The following is a 7601-nucleotide window of genomic DNA, read 5'->3' as shown; positions in this document are numbered from 1 at the left end:
AAGGCAGGAGCATGGTTGTTCGATATGTGCTTCGAAGGCGAGGTGGGTGTGACGTGGGAGATTCGAACGTGACGTGGGTGTGACGTGGAAAATTCGAACGTGACGTGGGCGTGACGTGGGTGATTCGAACGTGACGCGAGTGTGAAGTGGGAGATTCGAACGTGACGTGGGAGATTCGAACGTGACGCGAGTGTGAAGTGGGAGATTCGAACGTGACGTGGGAGATTCGAACGTGACGTGAGCGTGAAGTGGGTGATTCGAACGTGACGTGGGTGTGACGTGGGAGATTCGAACGTGACGTGGGCGTGACGTGGGTGATTCGAACGTGACGTGGGTGATTCGAACGTGACGTGGGTGTGTCGTGGGAGATTCGAACGTGACGTGGGCGTGACGTGGGAGATTCGAACGTGACGTGGGTGTGACGTGGGAGATTCGAACGTGACTTGGGCGTTACGTGGGAAATACGAACGTGACGTGGGCGTGACGTGGGTGATTCGAAGGGGATGTTGGCGAGACGTGGGTAATTCGAACGTGACGTGGGCGTTACGTGGGAAATACGAACGTGACGTGGGCGTTACGTGGGTGATTCGAACGTGACGTGGGCGTGACGTGGGTGATTCGAACGTGACGTGGGTGTGACGTGGGAGATTCGAACGTGACATGGGCGTTACGTGGGAAATACGAACGTGACGTGGGCGTGACGTGGGTGATTCGAAGGGGATGTTGGCGTGACGTGGGAAATTCGAACGTGACGTGGGCGTTACGTGGGAAATACGAACGTGACGTGGGCGTGAGGTGGGTGATTCGAACGTGACGTGGGCGTGACGTGGGAGATTCGAACGTGACGTGGGTGTGACGTGGGTGATTCGAACGTGACTTGGGCGTTACGTGGGAAATACGAACGTGACGTGGGAGATTCGAACGTGACGTGGGCGTGACGTGGGAGATTCGAACGTGACGTGGGTGATTGTAACGTGACGGGGGTGTGACGTGGGTGATTCGAACGTGACGTGGGTGTGTCGTGGGAGATTCGAACGTGACGTGGGCGTTACGTGGGAAATTCGAACGTGACCTGGCTGGTTCGAAATTGGCGTGGGTGTGCCACCGTGCTTCAAGGCTCCCCCACCAAACAGGGCTCAGAGGCAAGAGCACTGGGAAGGCAGAGCTTCCCTCCGCATGCCTAGGACAGCCCCCAGCACGAGTGCCCGGCTCCCTTGCCTCCCCTCCGCGAGCCTACACCAGCTGTCCTCACACCTTGGCACTAGCACTGTGAGGCTGTTGCAAGGCAGGAGCATGGTTGTTCGATATGTGCTTCGAAGGCGAGGTGGGTGTGACGTGGGAGATTCGAACGTGACGTGGGTGTGTCGTGGGTGATTCGAACGTGACGTGGGCGTGACGTGGGTGATTCGAACGCGACGTGGGCGTGACCTGGGTGATTCGAACCTGACGTGGGTGTTTGGAACGTGACGTGGGTGTGAAGTGTGCGATTCGAACGTGACGTGGGTGTGTCGTGGGTGATTCGAACGTGACGTGGGCGTGACGTGGGTGATTCGAACGTGACGTGGGTGTGACGTGGGAGATTCGAACGTGACGTGGGAGATTCGAACGTGACGTGGGCGTGACATGGGTGATTCGAACGTGACGTGGGTGTGTCGTGGGTGATTCGAACGTGACGTGGGCGTGACGTGGGAGATTCGAACGTGACGTGGGCGTGACGTGGGAGATTCGAACATGACGTGGGTGATTCGAAAGTGACGTGGGTGTGACGTGGGAGATTCGAACGTGACGTGGGTGATTCGAAAGTGACGTGGGTGTGACGTGGGTGTGACGTGGGTGTGACGTGGGAGATTCGAACGTGACGTGAGCATGACGTGGGAGATTCGAACGTGATGTGAGCGTGACGTGGGAGATTCGAACGTGACGTGGGTGTGACGTGGAAAATTCGAACGTGACGTGGGCGTGACGTGGGTGATTCGAACGTGACGCGAGTGTGAAGTGGGAGATTCGAACGTGACGTGGGAGATTCGAACGTGACGCGAGTGTGAAGTGGGAGATTCGAACGTGACTGTGGAGATTCGAACGTGACGCGAGTGTGACGTGGGTGTGACGTGGGTGTGACGTGGGAGATTCGAACGTGACGTGGGCGTGACGTGGGAGATTCGAACGTGACCTGGGTGGTTCGAAATTGGCGTGGGTGTGCCGCCCTGCTTCAAGGCTCCCCCACCAAGCAGGGCTCAGAGGCAAGAGCACTGGGAAGGCAGAGCTTCCCTCCGCATGCCTAGGACAGCCCCCACCACGAGTGCCCGGCTCCCTTGCCTCCCCTCCCCAAGCCTACACCAGCTGTCCTCACACCTTGGCACTAGCAGTGTGAGGCTGTTGCAAGGCAGGAGCATGGTTGTTCGATATGTGCTTCGAAGGCGAGGTGGGTGTGACGTGGGAGATTCGAACGTGACGTGGGTGTGTCGTGGGTGATTCGAACGTGACGTGGGCGTGACGTGGGTGATTCGAACGCGACGTGGGCGTGACCTGGGTGATTCGAACCTGACGTGGGAGATTCGAACGTGACGTGGGCGTGACGTGGGTATTTGGAACGTGACGTGGGTGTTTGGAACGTGACGTGGGCGTGACGTGGGCGATTCGAACGTGACGTGGGTGTGTCGTGGGTGATTCGAACGTGACGTGGGTGATTCGAACGTGACGTGGGTGTGTCGTGGGAGATTCGAACGTGACGTGGGCGTGACGTGGGAGATTCGAACGTGACGTGGGTGTGACGTGGGTGATTCGAACGTGACGTGGGTGTGACGTGGGTGATTCGAACGTGACTTGGGCGTTACGTGGGAAATACGAACGTGACGTGGGCGTGACGTGGGTGATTCGAAGGGGATGTTGGCGTGACGTGGGTAATTCGAACGTGACGTGGGCGTTACGTGGGAAATACGAACGTGACGTGGGCGTTACGTGGGTGATTCGAACGTGACGTGGGTGTGACGTGGGTGATTCGAACGTGACGTGGGTGTGACGTGGGAGATTCGAACGTGACATGGGCGTTACGTGGGAAATACGAACGTGACGTGGGCGTGACGTGGGTGATTCGAAGGGGATGTTGGCGAGACGTGGGTAATTCGAACGTGACGTGGGCGTTACGTGGGAAATACGAACGTGACGTGGGCGTTACGTGGGTGATTCGAACGTGACGTGGGCGTGACGTGGGTGATTCGAACGTGACGTGGGTGTGACGTGGGAGATTCGAACGTGACATGGGCGTTACGTGGGAAATACGAACGTGACGTGGGCGTGACGTGGGTGATTCGAAGGGGATGTTGGCGTGACGTGGGAAATTCGAACGTGACGTGGGCGTTACGTGGGAAATACGAACGTGACGTGGGCGTGAGGTGGGTGATTCGAACGTGACGTGGGCGTGACGTGGGAGATTCGAACGTGACGTGGGTGTGACGTGGGTGATTCGAACGTGACTTGGGCGTTACGTGGGAAATACGAACGTGACGTGGGAGATTCGAACGTGACGTGGGCGTGACGTGGGAGATTCGAACGTGACGTGGGTGATTGTAACGTGACGGGGGTGTGACGTGGGTGATTCGAACGTGACGTGGGTGTGTCGTGGGAGATTCGAACGTGACGTGGGCGTTACGTGGGAAATTCGAACGTGACCTGGCTGGTTCGAAATTGGCGTGGGTGTGCCACCGTGCTTCAAGGCTCCCCCACCAAACAGGGCTCAGAGGCAAGAGCACTGGGAAGGCAGAGCTTCCCTCCGCATGCCTAGGACAGCCCCCAGCACGAGTGCCCGGCTCCCTTGCCTCCCCTCCGCGAGCCTACACCAGCTGTCCTCACACCTTGGCACTAGCACTGTGAGGCTGTTGCAAGGCAGGAGCATGGTTGTTCGATATGTGCTTCGAAGGCGAGGTGGGTGTGACGTGGGAGATTCGAACGTGACGTGGGTGTGTCGTGGGTGATTCGAACGTGACGTGGGCGTGACGTGGGTGATTCGAACGCGACGTGGGCGTGACCTGGGTGATTCGAACCTGACGTGGGTGTTTGGAACGTGACGTGGGTGTGAAGTGTGCGATTCGAACGTGACGTGGGTGTGTCGTGGGTGATTCGAACGTGACGTGGGCGTGACGTGGGTGATTCGAACGTGACGTGGGTGTGACGTGGGAGATTCGAACGTGACGTGGGAGATTCGAACGTGACGTGGGCGTGACATGGGTGATTCGAACGTGACGTGGGTGTGTCGTGGGTGATTCGAACGTGACGTGGGCGTGACGTGGGAGATTCGAACGTGACGTGGGCGTGACGTGGGAGATTCGAACATGACGTGGGTGATTCGAAAGTGACGTGGGTGTGACGTGGGAGATTCGAACGTGACGTGGGTGATTCGAAAGTGACGTGGGTGTGACGTGGGTGTGACGTGGGTGTGACGTGGGAGATTCGAACGTGACGTGAGCATGACGTGGGAGATTCGAACGTGATGTGAGCGTGACGTGGGAGATTCGAACGTGACGTGGGTGTGACGTGGAAAATTCGAACGTGACGTGGGCGTGACGTGGGTGATTCGAACGTGACGCGAGTGTGAAGTGGGAGATTCGAACGTGACGTGGGAGATTCGAACGTGACGCGAGTGTGAAGTGGGAGATTCGAACGTGACTGTGGAGATTCGAACGTGACGCGAGTGTGACGTGGGTGTGACGTGGGTGTGACGTGGGAGATTCGAACGTGACGTGGGCGTGACGTGGGAGATTCGAACGTGACCTGGGTGGTTCGAAATTGGCGTGGGTGTGCCGCCCTGCTTCAAGGCTCCCCCACCAAGCAGGGCTCAGAGGCAAGAGCACTGGGAAGGCAGAGCTTCCCTCCGCATGCCTAGGACAGCCCCCACCACGAGTGCCCGGCTCCCTTGCCTCCCCTCCCCAAGCCTACACCAGCTGTCCTCACACCTTGGCACTAGCAGTGTGAGGCTGTTGCAAGGCAGGAGCATGGTTGTTCGATATGTGCTTCGAAGGCGAGGTGGGTGTGACGTGGGAGATTCGAACGTGACGTGGGTGTGTCGTGGGTGATTCGAACGTGACGTGGGCGTGACGTGGGTGATTCGAACGCGACGTGGGCGTGACCTGGGTGATTCGAACCTGACGTGGGTGTTTGGAACGTGACGTGGGTGTGAAGTGTGCGATTCGAACGTGACGTGGGTGTGTCGTGGGTGATTCGAACGTGACGTGGGCGTGACGTGGGTGATTCGAACGTGACGTGGGTGTGTCGTGGGTGATTCGAACGTGACGTGGGCGTGACGTGGGTGATTCGAACGCGACGTGGGCGTGACCTGGGTGATTCGAACCTGACGTGGGTGTTTGGAACGTGACGTGGGTGTGAAGTGTGCGATTCGAACGTGACGTGGGTGTGTCGTGGGTGATTCGAACGTGACGTGGGCGTGACGTGGGTGATTCGAACGCGACGTGGGAGATTCGAACGTGACGTGGGCGTGACCTGGGTGATTCGAACCTGACGTGGGAGATTCGAACGTGACGTGGGCGTGACGTGGGTATTTGGAACGTGACGTGGGTGTTTGGAACGTGACGTGGGCGTGACGTGGGCGATTCGAACGTGACGTGGGTGTGTCGTGGGTGATTCGAACGTGACGTGGGTGATTCGAACGTGACGTGGGTGTGTCGTGGGAGATTCGAACGTGACGTGGGTGTGACGTGGGTGATTCGAACGTGACGTGGGTGTGACGTGGGTGATTCGAACGTGACTTGGGCGTTACGTGGGAAATACGAACGTGACGTGGGCGTGACGTGGGTGATTCGAAGGGGATGTTGGCGTGACGTGGGTAATTCGAACGTGACGTGGGCGTTACGTGGGAAATACGAACGTGACGTGGGCGTTACGTGGGTGATTCGAACGTGACGTGGGTGTGACGTGGGTGATTCGAACGTGACGTGGGTGTGACGTGGGAGATTCGAACGTGACATGGGCGTTACGTGGGAAATACGAACGTGACGTGGGCGTGACGTGGGTGATTCGAAGGGGATGTTGGCGTGACGTGGGAAATTCGAACGTGACGTGGGCGTTACGTGGGAAATACGAACGTGACGTGGGCGTGAGGTGGGTGATTCGAACGTGACGTGGGCGTGACGTGGGAGATTCGAACGTGACGTGGGTGTGACGTGGGTGATTCGAACGTGACTTGGGCGTTACGTGGGAAATACGAACGTGACGTGGGAGATTCGAACGTGACGTGGGCGTGACGTGGGAGATTCGAACGTGACGTGGGTGATTGGAACGTGACGGGGGTGTGACGTGGGTGATTCGAACGTGACGTGGGTGTGTCGTGGGAGATTCGAACGTGACGTGGGCGTGAGGTGGGAGATTCGAACGTGACGTGGGCGTTACGTGGGAAATTCGAACGTGACCTGGCTGGTTCGAAATTGGCGTGGGTGTGCCACCGTGCTTCAAGGCTCCCCCACCAAACAGGGCTCAGAGGCAAGAGCACTGGGAAGGCAGAGCTTCCCTCCGCATGCCTAGGACAGCCCCCAGCACGAGTGCCCGGCTCCCTTGCCTCCCCTCCGCAAGCCTACACCAGCTGTCCTCACACCTTGGCACTAGCACTGTGAGGCTGTTGCAAGGGAGGAGCATGGTTGTTCGATATGTGCTTCGAAGGCGAGGTGGGTGTGACGTGGGAGATTCGAACGTGACGTTGGCGTGACGTGGGAGATTCGAACGTGACGTGGGTGTGTCGTGGGTGATTCGAACGTGACGTGGGCGTGACGTGGGTGATTCGAACGTGACGTGGGTGTGACGTGGGAGATTCGAACGTGACGTGGGAGATTCGAACGTGACGTGGGCGTGACGTGAATATTCGAACGTGACGTGGGTGTGTCGTGGGAGATTCGAACGTGACGTGGGCGTGACGTGGGAGATTCGAACGTGACCTGAGTGTGACGTGAGAGATTCGAACGTGACCTGGGTGGTTCGAAATTGGCGTGGGTGTGCCGCCCTGCTTCAAGGCTCCCCCACCAAGCAGGGCTCAGAGGCAAGAGCACTGGGAAGGCAGAGCTTCCCTCCGCATGCCTAGGACAGCCCCCACCACGAGTGCCCGGCTCCCTTGCCTCCCCTCCGCAAGCCTACACCAGCTGTCCTCACACCTTGGCACTAGCACTGTGAGGCTGTTGCAAGGCAGGAGCATGGTTGTTCGATATGTGCTTCGAAGGCGAGGTGGGTGTGACGTGGGTGATTCGAAGGTGACATGGGCGTGCCGTGGGTGATTCGAACGTGACGGGGGTGTGACGTGGGAGTATCGAACGTGACGTGGGTGTGTCGTGGGTGATTCGAACGTGACGTTGGCGTGACGTGGGAAATTCGAACGTGACGTGGGTGTGACGTGGGTGATTCGAAGGTGACATGGGCGTGCCGTGGGAGATTCGAACGTGACGGGGGTGTGACGTGGGAGATTCGAACGTGACGTGGGCGTGACGTGGGTGATTCGAACGTGACGCGAGTGTGAAGTGGGAGATTCGAACGTGAGGTGGGAGATTCGAACGTGACGTGGGAGATTCGAACGTGACGTGAGCGTGAAGTGGGTGATTCGAACGTGA

This window comes from Apteryx mantelli, chromosome 11 (genome assembly GCF_036417845.1).
Source record: "Apteryx mantelli isolate bAptMan1 chromosome 11, bAptMan1.hap1, whole genome shotgun sequence".
Taxonomy (NCBI): domain Eukaryota; kingdom Metazoa; phylum Chordata; class Aves; order Apterygiformes; family Apterygidae; genus Apteryx; species Apteryx mantelli.
Note: the sequence above shows the minus strand (reverse complement) of the source record.